At 37.4% G+C, this 27287-nt stretch overlaps 1 protein-coding gene across 1 annotated transcript in view; it reads right to left on the bottom strand.

Annotated features, from left to right (window-relative positions):
• Positions 1 to 27287, bottom strand: part of FNDC3A (fibronectin type III domain containing 3A) — a gene marked incomplete at its 3' end in the record, with an annotated part of 166991 nt that overhangs the window by 67992 nt on the left and 71712 nt on the right. The gene's annotated exons all lie outside the window — the stretch shown is intronic.

Here is a 27287-nt window from a genome sequence, read left to right as displayed (position 1 = left end):
CAAAAATCAAAAAAAAGTCAAGAGGGAAAAGCAGTAAGAGGAAGAATAGTTAGAAATTTGGGATTTGCTTTGTTAGGGTTAAAAACCTCTTGTGAACGTTTAAGTCATGTCTGTGGGGGCTTGAGAACAAAGTTAGAGAAATGCTATACATGCATATTTACCCAAAGAAAATTTTTTTGTTTCTTACACTGAAAAGTTCTTTAAAAAAAACTCAGCTTGTCTTATTCTACATTTCCTTTCGTTTTTATAGTGATATCCTTTCCAAACAACTTTCAAAAATATTATCTCATTTCCCTTCTCTAACCAGGCACTCTTGGAAGGTGTGTTTTATTCTTTCTAGGAACCAAAATCTTACTTGCTTTACATAACTTCAAAACAGAATATCTTACCCTCAGATCCTTTTTTCCCTGTAACTTTAGACTGCAGTGTCCCCTCACCCACTAGTTTTTAATAAGTTGAAACGAAACCTTCTCAGAGAGCTTTACTCATTTCTAGGGAAATAAAGGTACCAAGAGTCTGATGAAGAATGTAATGAAGGAAGAGTTCCTTTTATATGTAGATTTCAACCTGCAGAGTACATATAATGGATCCCAGTCATAAAAGAAACCAAGGAGGAAAAGCTAAATCACAGGACAGAAAAGAAACAAATTTCACTGGTATCATTATACATATTTCAGAAAAACAGAACGAAGAGCATGGAGGTTACAGCAAATCAGATTACAGCCACTCTCCTCTTTCTACGGAAGGAGGAGGGGTGAGGACCAAACAACAAAGTAGTGGTGAAGGCTGGTGAAGGTAGGGGAAGGAAGGTGAGAGATGGGGAGGAAAGAAAAAGGATGTAGGAAAAAGGAGGATGCAGGTGGGTAAGTACGAAATAGTGGTAAGGAAAGGGTGAAGAGAGAAGAGGGGGAAGGGAGGGAGGAGGGGGAGAGGATAAAGGCAGGAGGGGAGGGAGCACGAGGCAAAGGAGGAGAGGTAATAGGAGGATAAGAGAGAAGACAGGGGCTTCCCTGGAGTCCGCCTGCCGATGCAGGGGACACGGGTTCGTGCCCCGTCCGGGAAGATCCCACATGCCGCGCAGCGGCTGGGCCCGTGAGCCATGGCCGCTGAGCCTGCGCGTCTGGAGCCTGTGCTCCGCAATGGGAGAGGCCACAACAGTGAGAGGCCCGCGTACCGCGAAAAAAAGAAAAAAAAAAAGAGAAGACAGGAGGAAAGTGAAAAGGGCTGGAAGGGAGGGAGTGAAGGGGAGGGGAAGGAAAGGGGTGGAAGAATGGGAGGAGGAAAGGAAAGAAAGAAGAGGCAGGTAGTAGAAGGAAGAAAGTAGGGAAAAGACTCAAGTGGTTAAGAGGAAGTAAGGAGTGATGTGTATGTGGGCAGACTACCAAATTATACTATATATGACTATAAAATAACTTTTCAACAATACTTTTCCTATCCAAAACAAGCCCACCAAATACATGAAGTCGTTCAGAATATTATCTTAAAATAGCTAATACTAACTTACTATGTGCCAGGCCTTTTATGTACTTTTTTTCTCCTCATAATCATTTTATTAGGTAAATATTATTACTCCCATTTTCCAGATGTAGAAATTGAAGCAGAAAGGTTAATACAGCCCATGTGGTAGAACTAGGATTCAAAACCAAGAAGTTTCATTTCTGAGGATATATCTCTACTATGTATTTAGTAAACACTAAAATATGCAATTTGGCAACTGATATAATTTGATCCTTAAGAACTATGCTCTGATGCTAAGGAAAATTAAGGCCTTCTTTATCATCATATCCTTGATAACAAGACAGAGGGAAGAACAAAATTCTTCTACATATAAGCAACATTACCTATAAATTCATTAATAAAACTTGTGAGGTGCTTTATACCTCTAGGCAAGAAAGGCTTCACCCGAAACTCACCTTTTAATTTCTATACACTGGACTCAAGAGAAAATGACAGCAGTTTTAAAGTAATGCTGGTTTACTTCTATTAGCTAATTTATATAAAACTAGCTTTCTGAATCCTGAGAGCTGGCTTAGATATTATCCAGAACATGTGAAATTTAGCTGAGAACCAGAAAGAGAATTCACTGAAAATCACATCTGTAATCTTAATAAAGGAAATTATTTTGTTGAGCTTCTACTATATATGCCAGAGACTGTGGTTCCTTGCGTATGTGGTCAAAGTTAATCCCTACTTCAAGTCATCAGAACAAGTTTTTGTTTGTTTGATTTTTAGCCTTCAGGGTAAAAAATAAGTTATTACTGATTACATTTAAAGTTGTAAAACTACGTAACTGCTTTGGGTTGCTCTTCTTTTACTAAAAATATGAATACATAAACACTAAGTAGTTATAATTCAAACCATTTTATACTTTGAAAGCTGCTAAAATCTTTTCTAACTTAGTAGTATAAAATTCTACTTTATTCTTTAATTATATTTAAGTGTGATACTGAAAAGAGAACAAAACAAACCCAATCTAAAATAGACCAGCAGTAAATCCATTACTAGTTGCAGTCCAGGAATAATGATTAACTCATATCCCTATGAAGTAATCATTTCACTTTAGCAAGTGAATTTTCTTACCCTGAGACAGAAATGGTACAAGGTTAGATTAAAAAAAAAAAGACAATGCATGTATATCTTTATGTAATATCTAAAATACTGGTGTGAAGTAACATGCAACACTGAACACATAAAACTCCCATTGTATAAACATAATAAATACAAGTATTCATGTTTAGAACTACGATATTTACAGCACCACTTCTGTTGCTCTTCCTGTATATAGCAGCAAAACTCTAAAATCTTGCATACTTAATGATGCGAAAGTTTGATTACCTCCTTAGTTCCAACAATACTTTTTAATTTAGTAACTACTAAACCCCGATTAAGGTCAGTGAGGGAGATTTTGTCCCAATGAAGAAGCTACATCTGTTACTGATTGTACCATTAAATGCACATCTGGCAGGAGAGCGGCTATATCTGTACAACTGTAGATAAACCTAGTAACTCCTTAATAATCTATATAATTTGAGCAAAATCTACCCCAAATCACACAGCTATTGATTTTGAAGGGCATATTTCCTTTTCCAAAATCGTGCATAAGAGTAAACAACTCTATTATCTTAAGAAATTTGAGAAGCCTCAATTTCTTAAAAAGTGGCATCAATGATTTAATAAGGACGATATTTCATCTAGTATAATTTAAACTCTTATTTTTTCTTTATTAGTATACATTAACATTTTAAAGAAACGAAACTAGAAATCTGTCTGGGTTTAAATTCTTAAAATGCAACGGGCTGCTGACGTGCCACACATTCCCTTTTTAAGCAAGCTTTCACAATGGCTTCCAAATAATCTGATGCCAATTTACAGATTTTAGTTGTAAAAAGAAAAGCCTAGTAAAGAAAAGGCTCTGGAATATAAAACACATTCTGTGGAATATAAAATCAGCTCAACTCTAGGTAAAGTCTAATCTTTTTATAACTACATGGTCACAATTTAAAATATTTTTACAGCGACAGATCTGGCATCTATTGAAAAAACACATGGCATGACTTCAGATTAATACAATACTTTCTACATTTTAAAATAAAAGCAGAATGTTTAAAATCAGTCAGCAAATCTTACCACTCATTTTGTTTTTACAGTAGCAGCAGAGAAGAAAATCCAACAAGGAAACAGCGTAGTACACGTTAACAGCTTTAATTGGAGAACGGCGACGGCTTCTGTTTTTTTTTTTTTTTTTTTTTTTGCGAAGCTGTGAGAGGAAAAGATCCTTTGACCGAGTCACGTGATGCATATCACGTGACCCGCAGTGACCCGCGGAAAGGGGGAAAAAAACAACCAAGCGTTCCTGCCGGCAGTGTTTGGGATACAGTAAATGATTAAATGATTTCTACTGATTTTGCCTTCTATTTGACCATTTTAGGACTCCGTTATGAACCAACTCAAAAGCTCATCAAAATATACATGGATAAACAGATACTTGATGTAAAACAAGTCTCTTTGTTCTTACCTTCCTCTGATAACATAATGAGCACTATCTACTAATTCAAGTTTTATTACCCAGCCGGCTGCTTTTCATTTATAAATTTTAGAATACATATAACACTTACTAATTTACAAGATTCGCTCTGAAATGTCCTTGTGTAAACTGACCCACTCTCCATACTTAACCCATAAGGAATGCCCACAGTATACAAAAGAATTGTCTGTAAAACACAGGCTTTATCAACGTGTTCCTCAAACATGGGGTTTTTATTTCAGGCTGGCATTTAACCTCTCAAGCTAATAAAGGCTACCACTTTTATTGCTGGTTTTACTTCCTTTTTTTCTGATTTTTTGTTGTTATTATTGTTTTTAAAGATTTAACCCGGACATTAATACAGATACTTGGTGGATGGCATCCTCACTCATATCCATGAAATCTGAAAGGACAGGTCATGACTGGGGCTTAGAGCACTGTATTCAAGCATGTGTGGAGACCAGGAAGGACGCTACAGATGTTCAGTTACAAAAGAGGGGAATAAGACTGAGAACTTTGGGGGGTCCTTTCATTACTTTATGGTGCTATGCAGTTAAGGAAATTTATTAACAGCTAATACGCATATACAGGTAATGATAATGACTGTGATTTGTAACAAGTTGCACAGTGGAAAGAAAATGGATTTTGGTATCAAAAGATGTACGTTTTAATAACAGCTTCAATATTTATTAGCAAGGCAATTTACTGCTCTTCTGTGAGTCTGTTTCCTTCTGTAAAAAGGTTAAAATAATCAACCTCATAGCACTGTTGAGAGAATCAAATTAGATAAATTTAAAGTACCAAATACAATGATTGGCAGCACTCAATAAATGATAGTTATTATTATAAGTATGATCACTGTATGTTCTAAAAAATAATAATGATATAGTGCAGAGTATGTACAGGGCACTATCCAGTGTTTTACATGTGTTAACTCACTTAATCCTCACAATAATTGAAGTAGGCATCATTTATAGGTTAAGGAAATTGAAGCAGAATGCAACTGAGTAACTTGACGAGGGCACACAATGAGGCAAAGCCAGGCTACTCTAACAATAAGGCAATATTTTAAAAATATGTAAACGATGTTGAAAGACTCAGTTTTCCAAAAAGGTGGAAAAGAACTGGCAAGGGATAACCTGGAGCAATAGATTTCAATAAATACTGGGTTGGCCAAAATATGCCTTCGGTTTTTAGGTAAAAATAAAAGACACATTTTTCATTTTCACCACGAACTTTATTGAACAACATATTCACCCTTTTTTTTTTTTTTGGCAGTACACGGGCCTCTAACTGTTGTGGCCTCTCCCGTTGCGGAGCACAGGCTCCGGAAGCGCAGGCTCAGCGGCCATGGTTCACGGGCCCAGCCACTCCGCGGCATGTGGGATCTTCCCGGACCGGGGCACGAACCCGTGTCCCCTGCATCGGCAGGCGGACTCTCAACCACTGCGCCACCAGGGAAGCCCCATATTCACCCTTTTGTTCCACTACCTTCTGCCACTTTCAGGCAACTTCATAATTCCATCTTCCCAGAACTTTTTATCTTTTTGAGCAAAGAACTGTTCCAGGTGCCTTTTACAGTCTTCCAGGGAATTGAAATCTTTTCCATTAAGAGAATTTTGTAAACACCGAACTAAATGGAAATCCGAAGGTGCAATGTCTGGTGAATACGGTGGATGAATCAGAACTTCCCAGCCAAGCTGTAACAGTTTTTGCCTGGTCATCAAAGAAACATGCAGCCTTGTGTTATCCTGATGGAAGATGATGTGTTTTCTGTTGAGTAATTCTGGAGGCTTTTCATCGAGTGCCGCTTTCAGTTGGTCTAACTGGGAGCAGTACTTCTTGGAATTAATCATTTGATTTTCTGGAAGAAACTCATAATAGAGGACTCCCTTCCAATACCACCACATACACAACATCACCTTCTTTGGATGAAGACCGGCCTCTGGTGTGGTTGGTGGTAGTTCATTTCACTTGCCCCACGATCTCTTCCATTCCACATTATTGTACAGTATCCACTTTTTATCGCCCATTACAATTTGTTTTAAAAACAGAACGTTTTCATTATGTTTAAGTAGAGAACTGCATGCGGAAATATCGTCAAGAAGGTTTTTTTCCGCTTAACTTACATGGAACCTAAACATCAAGGCGATTAACATAACCAAGTTGGTGCAAATGATTTTCAACGCTTGATTTGGATATTTTGAATATGTCGGCTATCTCCTGCGTGGTATAATGCTGACTTCTCAATGAATGTCTCGATTTGATTGCTATCAACTTCAACTGGTCTATCCGACCGTGGAGCATCGTCCAGCGAGAAATCTCCAGCACAAAACTTCTCAGACTACTTTTGACACGTTCAATCAGTTACAGCACCTTCTCCATACACTGCACAAATCTTTTTCTTGTGTTGCAGTTGCGTTTTTACCTCTCTTGAAATAATAAATCATAATGTACCAAAAATGTTGCTTTTTTTCTTTCATCTTCAATATTGAAATGGGTACACAAAAATTCACCAGTTTTGACAGGATTTTTTTTTCTTTTTTTGTGGCTGCGTTGGGTCTTCGTTGCTGCATGCTGGCTTTCTCTAGTTGTGGCGAGTGGGGGCTACTCTTCGTTGTGGTGTGTGGGCTTCTCATTGAGGTGGCTTCTCTTGTTGAGGAGCACAGGCTCTAGGCACATGAGCGTCAGTAGTTGTGGCTCGTGGGCTCTAGAGCGCGGGCTCAGCAGTTGTGGCACACGGGCTTAGTTGCTTCACGACATGTGGGATCTTCCTGGACCAGGGCTTGAACCCGTGTCCCCTGCATTGGCAGGTGGATTCTTAACTACTGCTCCACCAGGGAAGTCCCTTGATAAGCCTTTTTTTAAATGCATGCTGACATGACAGCTGTCACATACAATCTAACAAAATTGTTTTGAATGAAATTAAAGACAACTAAGTGCTACTAGAGCCATCTTACGGAAAAAACTGAACGAACTTTTGGCCAACCCAATACATGCCAGACACTCCAGAGGAGATAAGACACTAAGGAAGCGGTCCCCAACCTTTTTGGCACCAGGGACTGGTTTCGTCTTCCTCGGACAGGGCGGAGGGTGGGGAGGGGACGGTTCAGGCGGTAATGTGAGCAATGGGGAGTGATGGGGAGCGGCAGATGAAGCTTTGCTCTTGCCAGCCACTCGCCTCCTTCTGTGCCGCCCAGCGGGGGTGGGGTGGGGCTGGGGCCCCCTGCACTAAAGGATCATTCTCACCAGTGGGGAAGGGAAATTGTTACCTTCTAAGTTCCTACTAAAAGGCAAGGCTACCCTGAAGAGCATGACTTAATAGCGAAGTCTCCTGGTCTCAACAGTATCTCCTCATAAATGTTGCATTCAGGCTCCCAGTAAATCCAGTCATGCCTCTGATCTACAGCCCCTAAACAAAAACCAAGCCCCGGCAGCTCACTTCCTCACTTTGGCTCATGTTCGCACACAGCTGTGTTTCCATGTCTTGACTCTTTAACTGATGATCTCCATCTCAGTTCTTTCCACTGTGCTCACTAGAACCTTTTCTCTAGTATAAATTCCCCTATAGCCTCAGCCTTTTCACAGCACACCTGTTCATGTGCTTTCTTTAAATGAAACCTGGTTTTCCCCAGGACAGTTTTTCCAGTAGCCACTGGGAGCAGAGGCTTCCCATTCTCCCCCACGGCAGTCTCTAGACCCACAAGGCTGCTTCCATTACCAGTGTCCTTCCTGTTTCATGCTTAACTTTCTTCTTTCTCGAGATCATGCCAGAGGAACACACCACGCTCCACCCCTTCTCACTGCTGTCATGCTCAGTCCTCATTTCTTGAGAACTTTGGCACCATGTTCACAGCTCTTGCCCATCAGCACAATGACTTTCATGTCCAAGAAAACCTAACGTCAACTTTTCCTGAACTCTCCTCTTCCATTCTGTTTTTAGTGACCCATATTCAAAGACATATCTTGGAACTTATAACTTAGAATTCCACTATTTCATCTTTGAAATCTTAAACTTTCATGTTTCAGTCTCTGGCCACTATATCTATCTTTCATCTTTCCAGTTCTCTTTCTTCTACAACATTTGGTCTTCCTCATAATGATCTCCCGTTTCTCCTGATCCACCACTGTCTTCATGGCCTGATCTTTTTTCCCATTCATATCTTCCTTTTACTTCCCCTTCACTAAAAATCCCCAATTTTAATCAATCAAATAAGTATCTTCTCATAGACCTGAACTGTAGAAATCAAATGGTACCCAGACTAGCATGTTTATAAATTTAGTTATATCCAACCTTAACTCAGCCATCAGCATTGCTCAGGAATCCTTTCAGGAAGTTATCCCTGGTTAAGAACCTATATCCTGTTTTCTACAGTGATTATCAGAGATCTTCACCACTCTCTAAGGACCTTCCCCAACCCGACCTCAACTACATATCTCAGCATGAAACTGAACTCTTTCAATGTTATTTACAAACTTTTCTCACCTCTTCTATTTTCAGAAGAATCACTGCCCCTTCACATTAGGTCAAAGCTATCTCTCCACTTCTACTCTTGATCTGATCTCCATTTCTTACTGGGGTCTCTACTTTATTGGTCTGTCGTCAGTACCCTCTTAACAAGACTTAGCTCTATACCCTTACTATCCTCAACTATCCCCACAGTTGCCACAGAGTTCTACTGCCCAGGATTAGCGACAGGATCCATACTTTCAAGGACCTTTCAGTTATATTAGAAAAATATAAGTTAAATGTATTTTATATTTCCTAAAGACCTTGTTAATTCAAGAATGTGCATCAAACACTTTTCCCATAGAAATAAAGTGAGAGGATGCACTGAGAATATCACAATTATAGGAGAACATTATGCAGTGATGAGTATTCATTTTCCCTTTCTACCTGATTATATGACAATTTTAACAAACTTAAAATGCTCCTGCTTTTTATTTCCTCAACACTGTCTCAAATACTTTGCAGAGGGCTCTCTTAAATTAGGAGCATGACATGCCAGCAATTGTATGGACTTCTTGATAACATTTTAATGCATTAACTATTAGCATTCCTGAAATACTGATTTTCAGGTAGGCTTGTCAGTGTAGTACTGTACTTGGGTGATGCTGTTTATAAGCACTTATTAGGTACCAGGCACTGGTCTAAGTGCTTTACAGACATTAAGTCATCTAATCTGCATAATATCCCTGTGAAGGAAGTAGTATGACTATTATTTCCATATTATAGGTGAGGAAACTAAGATACAAAGAGGTTAAGTAACTTGCAAAGTCTCACAGCTAGTAAGCCAGCAGTAGAATTAGGTGGTCTAGCTCTGTAACCCATGCTTTTCAACATGACATTACTCTGCTTCTGTTGTTTAGGATATAACAAATATTAAAAATTATAAAATGAATGAGAAAAATTGCAGTACAATAATACTAAAATTCACTTGAAGATAAACCACAAACAGAAAAGCAATGAACATTTGGGTGGAAGATCCCACACAATATACCCCAAATATCTGTTAGTTACATATAATGGTAACAAAGCAAAATGTACCTAAATGTATCTCACTGAAATTGTTGAGAAGAAAGATCCTAAAAATTTCTACTAAGTGAGGGATATCATATGGAAAATAGTCAGTGAATTACTTAATAACCAAACCTGTTCCAAAAGATAATTTAAGGAAATTTAAGAGACAAACACAGCATCAAAAACAAAAGCTAAAAAAACCCCTAAAAAACCAACCGACCAAACAAACAAACAAAAAGACCTCAAAACGAAACAGATGACAAACTGAAGGGAAAATTAACATAGGGAAAATTAAGATAGAAAAAATAATATAAATAAGGAGTGAGGCTAGTATTATGTATGCCCTTTCTAGAGTTGGGCCATAAAACCTTTCTGGTTTGTATGAGCTGAAATGTGATTGAGATATCAAGGACCACACTGTCAAGCTAGTCCTCATTTTCTGCAGATCAAGTACATCTCAAACCGCATGGCCCCGGTGATTTGGCTTGAAAAAAACTAGAGCAGGTATAAAGTAATGCTGACTTTGGTTATAAATGAAATTTAGTAAAGCATCAATAAATGTAAAACTTTTAAGCAATGTATCCTCAAAAATAACTACTAGTTGCAAAATGAATAGCTAAATAGCAAGCCAGCTATATCAGCTGACTTGTAGAAAGGGATTATTATCTATGAAGCAAATGAGAAGCTGGAAGAGTTGACTATGATTTTATAAAATTCCTTCTGGCAATAAATAAGATTAGTTGATTATTAAGGCTGCTCTTAGACTGTAATAGTAAGTTTGGGTCATTTGCATGTCAGAAAATTTAAGAGGCAGACTCATTCACCTTAGCAAAAAGTGGTTTCAAATCATATAAAATGTGAATTTAAAAGAGTGGGGGGACTTCCCTGGTGGCACAGTGGTTAAGAATCAGCCTGCCAATGCAGGGGACACGGGTTCGAGCCCTGGTCCAGGAAGATCCCACATGCCATGGAGCAACTAAGCCCATGTGCCACAACTGCTGAGCCTGAGCTCTAGAGCCCGTGAGACACAACTACTGAGCCCGCATGCCTAGAGCTGGTGCTCCACAACAAGAGAAGCCACCGCAATGAGAAGCCTGCGCACTGCAAAGAAGAGTAGCCCCTGCTCGCCACAACTAGAGAGCGCCCATGCACAGCAACAAACACCCAATGCAGCCAAAAATAAATAAATAAATTTATTTAAAAAAAAAAAGAGTGGGGATGTGAAATATGTCCTTCTTCTACTCCTCTACAAATACATATCTAATCCTCCAAAAGACTGACTCTGACGATGACAGTGATGCTGATTCCTGTGGCAGTATTAAGGTACAGGTTCTGAAAAAGCATCTAAAGAACATGTGTTAAGCTTATGCAGCTTAGACCATAACTGATGCATGTCCATAGTGTCAAGGGACCAAGAAAAGGTTAATGAAGTCCTCAACTAATCAAGTGCTCTATGGGAGGGAGTATATTACAGGGGAGTGGCTGACAGCCATATAGGCAAATAACCTCAGGAAGGTAAGGGGAGCAAAGGATTGGAATCTATAACTTTATCTTGGACACAGATCAAACCTTGTTTATATTAAGTCTATTTGCTTGCCCATGTTTTTCCTCTTTTGCCTTTCAGGAGCCTTAGTCACCGTGCAGATTGAGCCACACAACAGCATTTTCTTTCTCTAAAATTTCCCTCTTTACTTGTATTAAACTAAAGTATCAATCAACTTGACAAAAGTTTTATTCTATATTATGCATGCCAATAGGAAGCAGATGTGAGGATCATCCTAAGACCAGATACACTTTGAAATGACTGGGGTGTGAAGGTGGCTGGAGGTTAGAAGCCTAGATACTAGCCAGGGTATGGTCAATTCAGACGTTTGTGTTCTAATGTAGTATTTCCCAAGTATTTGTATTTATATGCCAATAAAATTTCAAAACAAATTCTGGGGACTCATTAAGGTAACCAACTTTTTATGAGACCAAGTAATGACATTAAAAGGAAAAAAGGTGGAAAGGAAGGACAGAAGGGAGGAAGTCTATCCTATATTATCACATAATTTCATTAAGATGCTCAAAACAGTAGAAGGGATTTAACTTCAGAATTTAAAAGTCTTTAAGTTAAATAAATTTAGCTTAATGACTACTACATTATCCTTATTTCTGCATTTCCTAGACTGATGAAACTTCCCCAAATCTATGAACAAGAATATGGGAATAACTCTCAGTAGTAAGAAAGGTAAGAATTTGTCCTCAAGGCTGACTAGCTCTGGTGATGGAAGAGGGAGGAAACAGAGCAGAGGTAGGGTAATCATATTATCATCATCCAATCTAGGACACTTCTGAAAGTGAAAGAGGTAGCTTAAAAAACCATTAAAATTATATAATTTGGAATTATTTATTGATTGACAAATTGCTTTTATTATATTGAGGAACATGAAAAAGTTCTATTAAAAATAGTAAAAAATAAAATGCTTTATTAAAACACATATGCAAGTATACTAAAGAGCATTTCACAGGTTTCTTTAAATTGAACATCTGAGTATTAAAGAGCAGTATAAGAAGAACAATTATTCTTAGTACATATCTAAGTATTTTAATCAATTTGTTAGCTATATCTGTCTCTAATTCCGTATCACTGGTATTTAACTGAAAATTTTCCTTTTTTCAATGTAGTCTTATTTTTAATTTTTTCATAAAACTGCCTGCAACTGTTGTATTTTATGGTTAATAAATTTGAAGCTATTGATACCTTCCACTGACTCTTTTCTATAATATTTAAGACTATAATGTTTATATTAAGAAAATACTATGATTCTGAGGGTGATGTTTGGTAAGCTGGAAACAAATTCTGCTAAGTGGAGGTTATTCTCAGTTCTGTTTTTTTTCTTATTGAACTGTGTAAATATTTCAGTCCAAATATTTTCACTGGTACTACAATACCTTCAAATATTTTTACAAACAAAATTCACTGAGTTCTCTTTATTTATGATTCTTTTGAATGTTTCACCAAATTTAGGGTCTTTTTTTAGCTTATTTTTACTGAAAGGGTTTATTGCAAAATAAAAAACACTGCCAATAATAAATAGTTACAGGTTTATATAATAAATGACAAAACTATTCAGACTATTTTTTCTATATTCTGAGGCAGGGATATTTAGATTTTATTTCCTACATATTATTTCTCATTCATCTAACCTCTGTGCGTCCCACTGAGCCCTCCAAGTGGTGGCCTGGTGACACCAAGTGGCCATCAGGGGCATTAGCATTACATACTTCTGCAGCCGCCACCACCGAGACTGCAAGGAGTTAGCTGTCCCTAGCCCTCCTTTATCTACAAGTACTTTGCTCTACTGCTAAGTACCTTAACTGTTATCCTTGACTTGCTTCTGCCAGGGGTCAGGGAAAGAGAAATGGTTTATTCCAGTTGCCTTTAAGTTTAATCACAGGTTAAAGTAAAAACAAGAGATGGACAAACTACTTGTTTAGATGAGATCATGGCAGAAGCTGGAAATACAGAATGATGGCTGATCATATACATTAGAGCTTATTTTAATGGAACTACTAATTATACTGTTAAAAAATGAAACGTCTGAAACAAATGTTAAACCGGTTAGATACCAAGATGACAGGCATAAACTGGGACTGTCCTAGACAAAATGGGACATAAGGTCACCCTATTAATAGGGGATGCTTATTTGTTAAGGCTACAAAACACCTGGCAACATTTATTCACATGAGGCTGGCAATTAGCACAGGCCTTGAGTCTAGGTATTTAACGAGCTGGTGATCATAATTTGGGAATAGAACGAGGCAGGAAGTTACAGAAGAAAGAGAAAAGATCAAGGTAATTATTATTCACTGCTTTAGGGGCCTATCTTTTCCTTTAAAATTTATTATTCATTTTTAAGGCTGGATAAAGTAGACTTTTAATCAGGGGCCTAAGTATGATTCAGAATTATGGGTAACTTCATTTATCTGTGTACAGGTAATTGAAAATTTTTATAATTAGATTTGTAAGCATTTAGATATATCAGTGATAAGCACACTAAGTAGAAAAAGGTTAACAAATGACTATCACATTATGGTTAGAATCTACCTCTAGCACTAAATCAAACTGTATATTGATAGAAAACTTAAAGTAGGAGATGTGTTTACCAAGCACCTGCTTCTAAACAAGAGTTATTTTTAGTGTACTTGTTTAGAAAGGTACAAAGGCTATGATATTAATGTGCATGGATACAGCAGGTTGTGAACATTACTATTTTTAGTATCAGTCTAATGTGAACAATGATGAATCATTCTTTGTTATTCTAGTAGGAAACAGTGCTTGGGATTTACTGCAGTACATTAACTATGTCTCAGTAACTGTACACCCACACACTGACATCACACAGGCAGTGATATGGATCAATGATGCAAATCCTGTCAGGATCAAACATTCAGGCCACAGCAGTTGAAAAAAAAAGTGCCTGCATGACAGGGCAGACCAGTCATCCAACATGTACAGACTGCATTAAATCAGTAGTGCTGATGTTGAAAAGGGTTGTGTTAGGTCCTTTTTATATAATAGCTAAACTTTTTTACTTAATTATAGATTTACCACATACAGACTCTATATTTATCTTTAAGCTTCCTCACAGCTTCTGTGGTTTAAGGTCTGGACCTTTTAAAACATGTCTTAAGGCTCCACCAGCCACATGAGTTATCTGGAAAATAGCCTCTGTAGCCAGGCTATCTATCTATCTATCTACCTACCTACCTACCTACCTACCTACCTATCTATCTACCTATCTACCTACCTATGTATCTATGTATCTATCTATGTATCTATGTATCTATGTATCTATCTATCTATCTATCTATCTATTTAGGCTGCATTGGGCCTTCGTTGCTGCACGCCGGCTTTCTCTAGTGGCGGTGAGCGGAAGCTACTCTTCGTTGCGGGTGCACAGCCTTCTCATTGTGGTGGCTTCTCTTGTTGCGGAGCACGGGCTCTAGGCACGCGGGCTTCAGTAGTTGTGGCACGCGGGCTCCAGCAGTTGTGGCTCGTGGGCTCTAGAGCACAGGCTCAGTAGTTGTGGCGCATGGGCTTAGTTGCTCTACGGCATGTGGGATCTTCCTGGACCAGGGCTCAAACCCGTGTCCCCTACACTGGCAGGCAGATTCTTAACCACTGTGCCAGCAGGGAATTCCCTGTAGCCAGGTTCTTACAGACAAATCTTTTGAAGAACATGCCTTCAAAATCTTTTGAAGCATTTTATATAACATGTTGTGCTTGGCAAATAACATTCAGATTTAGATATGGAGCACTACACTGTCGCCTCACAATTCACTGCTACCTCAGAGTCTTCTTCCCACTGTCACCTTCTTCTTTGAGCTTTTACTGTTTTTAGTTTTACTGGCATCAAAATATTAATTTTTTATGGTTACAGATATATTGGAAAAGATGGCTTATTATGAGTAACCATGTAATAAGGTTTCAAAATATCTTCTCCTCGAATTACATGTACCCACTGGAATTAGAGATTTCCTTTCCTGTAACAGGAACATAACCTATCCCTGGAGGCTTGCCACAGAACATTCACATCCTGTTGCAGGTTCTTCTGAAAAGAAACTGGGTCTCTACACTTAAAGCATCACCCTTCCTTCTAGTTTCTTATGTTCTCCTCAAGGACTATCACTTCTCAGGAGAAATGGAAAGCTGAAAGGAGATGAGAGCTGGAGGTGTTTCATTCTATCACTGATGTTCTGACATAATCAGACTAACATGAAAACATGCCTTTCCCATGCTCTCAGGCACCTGCTTTCATGTTGTTTCCTCAACTAGTGGTGTTTCTTATGAGAGCTTGAAAAAGAAAGAAGGAAAGGTAAGGGTTCTCCCTCATCCTAAGGTTGGTTAGTTTTTTTAAACTGTTAATCATCTGAAAGAAATATTTGGAAAACATAAAAATTACTGAGACAGTTGTCTTCATAGTTCTTTTTGAGGGGTAATCTTTAAATCTAGATTTTCCATAGTAGAAACCAAATGCTATTTCACAGTTGAAAATATTTCTATACTTTTCCACTGCACATCAACTGTCATCATGAGAAGACTGAACTGTAAGGTCTTATTTTTCTCTATCATGATTTATATATTTTGATCATCTGCTGTTAGCTTCTATTTTACTCTAATCATTTCATTTCAGCCTTCTCAGGGCAAGTCTCTATCAGCTAACACAGTCTTAAATGGAAAAGAGAAAATTAAAAACTCACTGTGCTGATGGCATGCTAAAGACTTCAAAGAGTTAGGGAAAAACTCCACAAAAGACAGGAACAGAGACCTTGTCTCCCTCTCATTCTCTTCAAAGGTTCAAACATTACCAGACTGGGAAGTAGAATCTTATTTTTTAAAATTTATTTATTTTTATTTTTGGCTGCATTGAGTCTTTGTTGTAGTGCTTGGGCTTCTCATTGCGGTGGCTTCTCTTGTGGAGCACGGGCTCTAGGCGCACGGGCTTCAGCAGTTGTGGCACTCGGGCTCAGAGCCACTGGCCTTTGGATTCTAACTCAATTACACCAACTTTCTGAGTTCTCCAGCTTGTAGTCAACAAATTGTGGGACTTACTGGAGAACGTTAATACACATTCCAAGCCTTTCTTATGAGAAAGAGCTATAAAACCAAAAAGCATTTTGAACCTAACGTGCTCAGAAATAAATTAATCATTTCCATCCTTCTACCCAAACCAATTCTTTTCTTTTTCTTCTATATTTTGAGGCAAAGAGAAAGAAACTGTCATTTATCTTTATGTTCAACTGACTTGTGAAATCTGTAAATCATTCTAGTCTCTTCTTACCCTCTGAATTGAGCCCCCAGGTCTTATCCTTACTACTTTTTTGGGGGGGGTATTTTCCTGTTTAAAATCAATACTTCAGTGGCTCCCTGTTCCTTTCAGGATAACACCTGAACTCTTTAGCATGCAATATAAAGGTATTTGTAACACAGCCTATATTTCCATTTTTAGTCTCATTTTCTGATACTCCTCAATGTATTCTGTTCTCCAATCTATTTCTTTAATCATACCTTTTCAGTCTCCTTTAACTTCTCTGTGTACATGACATTCCTTCTGCTTCTAAGATATTTTCTCAATTATTTTTCCTCTTAGCTAACTTCTATTTCTTTAAGCATCATCTTTTCCTGCACAGTTCAACAACTGTTCCAAGCTGGGTAAGGTATGTCTCCTCTGGCCTCCCACATATATCTGGGCATACCTAATTCCATCATAGCACCTATTACCCTCTTCTGTTTTAACTGTGGTTTACTTGTCTGTCTCCCTGACTGCGCTGTGAGGCAAGGTCTAAGTCTTTCAAATGGCTGTCAAGAATAAGCTGTCCTTCAGAATAGAAGAGATTTGGGCAAATTCTCTTTCCAGGAAAAGAGCATGCATGCACTTAGTTACTGTGTTTTCTGTGCTCTGGCAAGCCCCTGAGCATGGGAGATTGAGTACAAGAAAGTGAGAAATTCCAACATATTAAGGCTAAAAATAATGTTAAAATATTGAAATATGATCTTTCACTGTAATGATAAAGGGATTTTCCAAAAACATTGAGGGATTATATAATAAAATGAAGCAGAAGAGGATATCAAAGACAAGGGAACTTTGCTGATCCATAAAAAATGGAAACAGGATTCGATTAAAGTTTACCCTCTAAAAGTGAATCAACATCCTCAAATAATGTTATTGTACAAATTTTGAGATCAGAATCCTATGTTAAAATTGACTCTGGCAGAGAGTAACTTAACTTTTGGAGCCTTAGAGAAATTAGTACATACTTGAAAGGAAATCTTCTACCACCACCCTTATTATGTTGTTGCCTGACTCTTAAGGTTAATGGCAGCATGTTTGGATGTGCCTTAATATAATACCATAACCACAGTCAGGGGCAAAGTCATACTTTTATAAATATAAGGAAGGTCTTTATTAGATATGAAATTATGCCTAGTGTTAGTTTCTGTGACACAGGAAAATGAGAATCGTGAAAGAATGATTTTTCCATCCCTTTATATCTAGGTAGGTACTAAAAATCACATTTAATATGTTGCCATATAAAGAAAGGAACCAGAAAAGATCTTTTCTTTTTCCTGGGACAATCTCTGCAGATAGGTACAAGCGTATGTAAATCAGATTATGTAATTAATTCATGGTAGTCTCTTTATGACTTTATATAAATGTTCACTGAAGAGCCTAGCCTTGCCTTATCCCAGCTATGCTTCTGGGAAAAAACCAGAAAGGTTTATGCCTAGGTTAGACTGTTTAATTAGCACTTCCCTGAGTCCAAAATTGTGGCTACAGTTACTACAAGGCTAAAATAAGGTAAATCTCTGTATCAGTAATTCAGATGATCTTCCCACCAGGAGATCCTTCTAGTGAAGCTAACTTTAGAGAGTATGGTTTTTATTTTTAATAAGGAAAGTGATGTTTCTATATACTCTTACATAGGGTTAAGAAAATGAATGCAAAGCACAAAACAGGTTTGTAGTAAATACTGGTTCCTTTCCTAGCATCCCTTCACAGAATGATTCAGTTAAATAGAGAGGATCCAAACAAACACATATTCTTTCAAAAATATAGCCTAGCTTATACTGGTACTTTTTTGGGGTTGACAAAATCCTCAACATCTAAGGTTTACTGCCCTGGGTTCTACCTGTCCTTTTGAATGTCAGAATTCTTTAAGCCATTTCTAAATTATGGTATCAAATTTACAAATTTCTTTTTTTCCACCCCCTTGATTTAAAAAACTGTCAGACTATTATAAGCTTGGTATGTCCCCTTTTTTTTTTGAGTTTTTACTCGTTAAAAAATCCACTTATCTGCACCAAAATACATTGTATGGTCCACCATTTTCCTTAATAAGCTCAGGCTCTCAGCTTTTAAAAAACAAAACTATAAATTTTATAAAATAAAATTGGGACTAAATTTAGAAGGAATTAAAACATTTATATGGTTATTTAAGCAATTAATATTTGTCAAAATTATCAAATTATACAGAAAATATAAAGAAGAAAAAAGACTACTGTAATCCTACCAAATAGGGGCAGGCACTTGAAAGAAATGTGCTCAAATTATTTTGATGCATATATATTCATTAAAAACAATATTTTTCCTTGTTACAAAAGAACTAATTCTGTTGATATCCTTAGTAATGTATAATCACATAAACAGCCTTCAAGATTCAAGTCCTGATTAAATAAAACTACTAATTAATAATCTGTTTAATCTTCCATTTTGGGGAGATAAAAAGTAAAAAATAGAGCTTATCCTTTGAGTATCCTCTAGGAAGTATCTCCTAGTCCCTGGACTGGTTTGGATGTTCCTGCTAGAGCTTCTATAGCACCCTTCCTGTTCTCTTCAATCACAGCCCTTTTCTCACTTTACTAAATACTTTTGACTGTCTTCCCTATGAGATTGTAAACTTCGTGGAGGGCAGGGATAGGGTCTACCTTACTCATCACTAAATCTCCAGAGTTTTGGAATAGTGACTGTACATATCAAGTTCATAATAATTTGCTAAATAAAAGAATGGGTTTTAAAAGAAACCTAATATTCTAATCTAGACTCAGCAATTTATTCAACTCAATCTTCTAAGTAATCTACACTCTAGTACCATACAATCAGTATTAATGCTTATAAGGATTTAGGGCACTGGCAGATTCTGAATTATTTTCAGTACATTCTGTTTACTAAGGCTAAATATAAGTGTTTATTTTGTAAACATTTTCAGTAATATGATTTGGAAGAAGCTTTTCTGGTTTTCAGTTCATCAGAAAGGTATTTTAACAAAAACACCCTGCCCCAGGTCAACGTTTAAAGCATACACCTTATGCCATTAGTTATTAACTCTAATAATATCATCTTTGGCAAAAATATCTTAAAGCCAACTGATGAAGGTTTCTTCCCCAAAAGATGAGAAGGCAGAATCAAAAGATACTAACCCTCCCTTTGACCCTCCCCCATCTTTTTAGGGTAATAAAAATTAAGATCTTTCTCAAGTATAAATGGGGAAAGAACCTTTTCAAATTCTAATACTTAGTGTTTTTAATATAAAATCTGGTATTGTTTACTCCTTAAAATTCTTATGGTGGACTCTCTCTTCAAAGAAGGGGATTAGTAAATTAAACATGCTTTGAGATGTGCTCTGAGGAAAAATGACGTTTTGCAATTAAAAGCAAAAGAGATTTTTTTTTTTTTTTGCCCTAGCATCACATAGTACAACATATATAAGGCTAAGTGGTACTTTTTTTTTTTTTTTTTGGCAGTATGCGGGCCTCTCACTCTTGTGGCCTCTCCCGTTGCGGAGCACAGGCTCTGGACGTGCAGGCTTAGCGGCCATGGCTCACAGGCCCAGCCGCTTCGCGGCATGCGGGATCTTCCTGGACCAGGGCACGAACCCGTGTCCCCTGCATCGGCAGGCGGACTCTCAACCACTGCACCACCAGGGAAGCCCTAAGTGGTATTTTTTGATAGTGTTGGTCTTAGGGTTCAGAGATGAATTTATGAGTAAAGTTCTTGGTCTACAGTAATTTGGTTTCAGATCTTTAGAAATAAGACACTCCCATTTCTAGAATACAATTTTGAATGACTTGCAGTAAATATATGAAAATATTTAAGAAAAAAGTATGTGGTTGAGAGGAACTAACTATTGTTAATCTATGAGTAGAGTGCCATCTTAGGTACTTTATGTTTGAGAAGTAGCTACGAAGTGCGGACTCTGCAACCAGACTACCAGAGCTCAGATCCCAGCTCAACCACTCAGTAACTGGTAACTCTGGGCAAGTTATTAACCTATGTCTCAGTTTCCTTGTCCATAAAATGAAGATAGTAATAGCTATCTCACAGGATTGATGGGAGAATTAAATAGATTAATTACATGTAGAATGTTTACAAAAGTTAACTGGTGCAGTAATTATTCAATAACCATTAGATAGTATCATACATACTAATTAAATTAGAGTCACTTTCTGCCCCCTTTCCCATTACCTGAGGATCTATAACGCATTGGTCTTGCAATGAGAAATGAGTAAGTGCTGAAATAAAGACAATTCGATTGCTTATTCCTAAAATAAGTCAATAAACATTTAGAGTTTCTGTAAATGCAAGGGGAAGGTCCAGGTGCTATAGGGAGGGAAAGGAGATCTAGCACAGAAGAATATAATATGGTTTTGTACCATTATCACTTGAGAAAGGTTGATGTGGGTCCAGACACCTGCACGTTTCAACTTCCCAGTTGATTCTGAAATCCGTTGGTGTAGTGATAAAAATTATCTTTACAGTCAGAAAGACCTTCATTTGAGTCCCAGATCTTCCAATAACTAGCTCTGAGACTTTTATGAACCTTAGGTTTCTCATTCTTTTAAGGTTTAAATAAGATTAACTGCACACAGCACAATCCTGGCAGATAATGAACACTCAATTACATTATTAGTGGTGGACTCTAAAACAGAAAAAAAAAGACAAAACCCAAAAAATAACATATGCCAAGTTAGAGATATAGGCCAGATGAGTGCAAAAGGAAATTGAGGAACACTTTTTAACCCTGGGGTGGTCAGAAAGAGAATCTCAAGAGGTGAAACTAATTAGTATTGGGTTTTGAAGAACTGCAAGAATTTAGAAAGCTCTCTCGTGTGTGTGCACACTCTTGTGTGATTTTTCAGTGAAGGAGCAACGTGAACAAAGATATGAGAGGGGTCTCTGTAAGAAATATTTAGAGACTAGAGTATCTACTAATCCTGGAATATTTGGAGTAGAAGTTTCCTGAAATTAAAACTAGAAAGAAAGATTGGAATGAGGTGATGGAGTGCCTAGAAAATTAGGCTGAGTTCTATGCTATATGAAATGAAAGAAGGCAAAGCTTTTCGGTTAGTTTTTAGCATGACTTCCTAAAAAAGTCATGTTTTAGGAAGGCCAATCTTGTAGTTACAGAAATAAATATGGAAAAGTGACAGACTTCTGTAAAGAAATTTGAATCCTAATCAATGTGGGACTAATGTGCTTAAAAGGCCATAAAACTACTCAATTAGGTGTAATACATGCTCACACGGACTTCTGTGACAAGTTTTAATCAAATCTAGTTAGAAAGTATGGCTCTCTAATGTGGAAACTTCCCCAATTTACATAGCTAGTTAGAGTGATTTGATAAAGTACAGTATCGTTAGCCTTGGTTTCCTCACTTAAGAAGAAGTTGCTTCATATAGACAGTTCTCAATTTACTAGAAAGTGAATTAGCAAGATGGATATTTAGAACCCAGAATGTATTACCTGACTCTCTCAACTTTATAAATGATAGTAAGGCTCTGCTATAAATAAAAACTCACAAAATAAATACTGACATGGTCTAAAACAGCGGTCCCCAACCTTTTTGGCACCAGGGGCCGGTTTTGTGGAAGACAATTTTTCCACAGATGGGGGGTGGGGGGATGGTTCAGGCGGTAATGCGAGCGATGGGGAGCGGCAGATGAAGATGGGGAGCGGCAGATGAAGATGGGGAGCGGCAGATGAAGCTTCACTTGCTCGCCCGCTGCTCACCTCCTACTGTGTGGCCCAGCTCCTAAAAGGCTGCGGACTGGTACCGGTCTGCAGCCCGGGGGTTGGGGACCCCTGGTCTAAAAAGTAGTTAAAATATTGTGCATATGCAATGACAACAAAAGTGGAAGGACCTTTGTCTATTAATTATTGTGAAATATATCAGAACGTATCAAATGCTTAAGGATACCTAATATACTTAATCCATTATATGTATATGTATGGATATATGTATACATATTTGACATGGCCTCTTTTGGGCTGAGCTCCAAATGACAAAAATCTCAAGAGGGACAAAGAGGAAGAATGGAGAAATACTAATCCCAAAGGAACAGGTGAATGTGTCTGAGGGAAGGCAGACAAGTATCTTTTGGGTAAAAAGAAAGGGGGGAGGTGGAAGTTTCTTATATACAGCCCTTATTTATTTAAAATGGTTTTTTTTTTTTTTTTCGACTGCACAGCGTGGCTTGTGGGATCTTAGTTTCCAGACCAGGGTTCAAACCCGTGCCCCCTGCAGTGGAGCATCGAGTCCTAACCACTGGACCGGCAGGGAATTCCCTAAAACGTTACTTCTAATAGGAAATACATTTACAAGATTCAAAAATGAAAAAAATATAAAAAGGTAGAGAGGAAAAACTTTCACTCCATCCCTGTTCCCCATGTGATGCACCATCACCCCATAAGTAAACACTATAATTACTTTTGGAGGATCTTTCAAGATTTTCAATTATTATTATTGTTTTTAAAAATAGTCTGTGGCATCTATTAGTTAGCTTCTAGTATTTGTTCTTCCCTTTTTCCACAGTAATAATCCCCTGAATGTTAGTTGGAATCCATGGTCAGCCCAACCAAAGGCAATTTTTAGCTCTCTCATCTAGCTAGAAGTGGTCAACTAAGCTATGGTCAATGAGAATGTGAGGAGAAGTGATCTTTACGATCTCCAGTGTGTCCTTAAAGAAACAAGGCATGTCTTATATCTCTTTGTCTCTTCCTCTTTTCCATTCTGTCTGGGACACGGACATGGTGGTGAGCCATCTTGGATCATGCACATGAGTATGATGTGTAGATCCTAGGGATGGCAGATCAAGACAGAAGTAACCTGGGTCCCTTTACTGCCTATGGGGCAAAGAACTCCATACAAGTACTAGTTGACCTTTGAACATAATGCATGAGAGAAAAAAAGTTCATATTATAATTGCCTTTGTTTTCTATTGCTGTGTAACATTAGCACAAACTTAGTGGTTTTAAAAAAACACCCATTTATTAGCTCACAGTTCTGTAGTTCATAAGTCCAGTCATAGTATGGACTGCGTTCTCTACTCAGTCTCACAAAGTGAAAATCAAAGTATTGGCTAGGATGTGTTCTCATTTGGAGGCTGGAGTCCTCTTCCATCCAACCTCATGTGGTTTTGGCGGAATCAGCTTCTTGTGGCTGTAGGACTAAGATCCTCATTTCCTTGTTGGCTATTTTACACAATTATATTTCTGGGTCTCACTTTCCTTTTGCCATCACCACTCACTAAAATTTTTTTTAATTGAGATTTTTATGACTTATTTTAACAGAACTCACTGAACTGGTTTAGATTTCCTATTTCCAAGAGAACTTTAACAGTGATATTTTATTCATTAGGAACATAAAGAATTGAAGGTAACTTAATTTGCCTATATTTTCCTTTTTAGCATAAACATTGCAATTTTCTCTTAACTAAGTCATATATAAAATAGTTTCTCTTGAAAAGTAACATTTAATAGCATCTAGGGACAACCTGGGACTATTACACAATGTACTCAGGATGAGTCATAGTCATTCACTTAACCTAAAATGGGCTGAATTTATGAATGGATGATCTATTATGGTTCATTTTCACAAACAAGACTCATTAATGTTTCAAAACAAGTATTTTGAGTCTCTCTACTGGAACTGATGTTTTCATCTTAGAAGGAGAAAATGTAAAGGGCAAACTTTTTAATACAATAATGTGATTTCCACCAGTATGAAAAATTGTTACCTATGCTTTTAGAGCATTTTCTAAGGGTAGTTAAGATTTTCTAAGTAATGTATAAAGGATATAACTTCTCCATGGTTTAGTTTGTTAAATCATGAAAAAAGTAAATAATGGCTAATCATATGGGAATGAGAATCTACGACATATGATTTGGACTTGAGTTACTTATAATTTCCATAGACTGTAAAGAACTTCATTAAGTTCAGTCAGGTCTGTAGTAAAGAAAAGTCATTAATCCAAAGATAATCAATGGTCTTATAAAAATTCTTGGAATACTGATATACTTATTATTAAAATAAATTTAAGATATGGCATAAGATATTAGCATAGTTATGAATATCTAAAAACTTGAGAGCTCGTAGAAAATTGTTGAATCTAATTCACACTAGCCCATCCTCATTTATGTGCAAAATAATGGCCAGAATTTAAGTAATATACCCAAGGATATAGAATCATAACATTTTAGACTCGTGAAGAACCTTATTAAAAGGCACCAACTCCAACCATCCATGATCTATTTTGAAATTAAACCTCCTAATGGCACCATCAAGTGAAGAGTCAGTATACGCATTAACACCTACAAAGGTGGATGGGAAACTGATTGCTCCTGAGTCTCTCTGACAGCTCTGTTTATTACAAAGTTGTTCCTCATACTGAGCTAAATCTGTTTTCCTTTAACTCCCGCCCACTGATCCTAAAACCCAGGCTGACCTACTCCCAGACTTGTACCTTTAAAAATGCACCATTGGGAGGGTGGGAGGGAGGGAGATGCATGAGGGAAGGGATGTGGGAACAGATGTATATGTATGACTGATTCACTTTGTTATAAAGCAGAAACTAATATAAAAATAAAATAAAATAAAAATGCACCATTAATTAATTCACATATTTTGTTATGTCTTTAAAGTTTTCTTGTTGTGAATTTAGGAAGAAAAGTTATATTTCATACTGCTAGTTATAGTAACTATAGCAAAAAGTGTAGTGACCATGATATATAAAACAACAGACATTTAACCTCTAATAAATTTCAGAGGTATTTTTAATATCAAAGGTCTGACATTCTAACAAGATTCATGGGGCCTGAGGCATAGTTTGTATACATGTCTCAGGTATTCCAGGATATCAGAGAAGGTCACTAGGAGTCCTACTTGCATGAAAACTCCATCTTCCTTTCCCATCCCCAACACAGACAACCTGGGAGAAAAGGCTTTTTTATTTTTTTTACACAAACATTTGCAACCATTTTATTTATGTTAACCAAAATCTGGAAACACCTCAAATGCCCCTCAGCAAGTGAGTAAATAAACAAGATAGGGGTATCCATGCAATGTAATACAACTCAGCAATAAAAATGAGCAAACTATTGATACATGCACAACATGGACAGATCTCAAACTTGTTGTACTAAGTGAAAGAAGCCAGAAATAAATTCTACATGTTGTATGATTTCATTTATGAGATGTTACTAGTAAAGGTAAAACTATAAAGACAAAAGGGATTTGATTATATCTGATGAGCATAAGGATTCAGACTAGAACACAGCGAAGGGCAAGGCCTGGAGCTCCAACTTTTGGAGCGCAGAGAATTCACTCTGAGGTAACAGAGTTGGGATAAATGGGATACAGAGCTTGTAAGTATTTAACAAAATATTATTTTATTAAGGACCTCAAAGGTCATCTGGCTCAGTTTAGGAGGAGACTTGCTAATAAAATGCTCTGCAAAGGAGATGGCAAATATGAAGGAGCAGACCAATTGCGGGAGGGAGGCTAGACATGTGTGTTTATACGCACCATGATCCCAAAACACATAGAGAAGGACAGAGTGGTACCTACTAGTGGGGACAAACCTTCCCTTAACTTCAAAAACCCCTATAATGGCACGAAGAGTCTGGATCAGGTGTATGAGGAGATAAGGTAAGAGCGGAAAAGCAGTAATAAAGAGCAGCAGCAGTAAAGAGAAGAAAAATAGGAACAGAGGCACTGACAATAACTGCCCCAGGAGCAACAGTGCTGGTCACCCTTTGAATGAGGTGACGGTAGAAGCAACAAGGGCCCAATAACCTCCCACTGGCAGACTGGAAAGTGACACCAACAGTAACAGTGGTGAAATAAACATGAGTAACTACTCAGAAGCTCGTCAGAGCCATCTGGAAGCAAAAAGGAAGGCAGGAAGATTTAGAGGTAGTATTGATGGCATACTAACTCTAGTGGGTGAAGGGGCTCAGAATCAACACACTCTGGAATTGTCAGTTAGGTTCCTGACTTCCCTAAGTAAGGTGAGCTATGAGAAAACAAAGGCTAATAGCTTTCAACAAACCTGAATTCACTTTGACAATTTTTCTACATGTGAGAGTCAAATCATAAGAAAATAGGCAGAAATCCAGGATTTGGCTAAATGATTAATATCTGGGCATTATCTATGGCTCACTACATTTATATTTTTACATTTTAAAATTAAAATTTCCATATTACCCTACAATCTTAATTGGTGCTCATATTGAAGACTCTAAGGCACTAAAATACCCCTAAGTATAAAAGTATATTTTCAGTATATAGTAGTTACCAAGGCGAACAAGTATACCAATATATTTAAAGATATTTTAGCAGTTAATTTTAATAAATATCGACAGCACGCCTACTAAGCAAAAGGCATTATTTTAGCACAGAGAATCAAATTAAAAAAAGGACAATTTTTGTTGTTAAGGAAACAAAATAGAAGGAAGCTAATATTCCTTGACCATTTTCGTCAAGTAAGGTTTTATGTACCAAGCTAAAGACAGCATCACTGTTTCTGTCCCTATAAGATTTGAAGTTTAGTGGAAGCTTCTCTCACAAGTGTTTATTTCATTAGGAATTTGGACTAGTAAATTAGCTAGTTGGCATGCTATTTATAGGTCTATTAGGAGCAATAACTATTCACTAGCTCGATGACTCTATGAAGGGTGCCAGCGCACAGATATACTTGTTAAATTTAAGACTCTCGTTCAGAGTACTCACTTCCAAAAATAAGGAGATCTCAGTTTAGTTAAAAGATTATTTTGGAATCAAAGAATCTTTAGACAGAACGAATGCTGGAACTTGCACAACTAAAATTCTTTCGCTACGCAAGAATTACTTTTTATAAAATCATCTAACCAGTACATAAGCATACATAATGATGAGAGTCTGGTATAATCAAGCAATGAC

This window comes from Hyperoodon ampullatus (assembly GCF_949752795.1).
Source record: "Hyperoodon ampullatus genome assembly, chromosome: 16".
NCBI classification, from domain to species: Eukaryota; Metazoa; Chordata; class Mammalia; order Artiodactyla; family Ziphiidae; genus Hyperoodon; species Hyperoodon ampullatus.
This window is presented reverse-complemented; position numbering and strand designations above follow the sequence as displayed.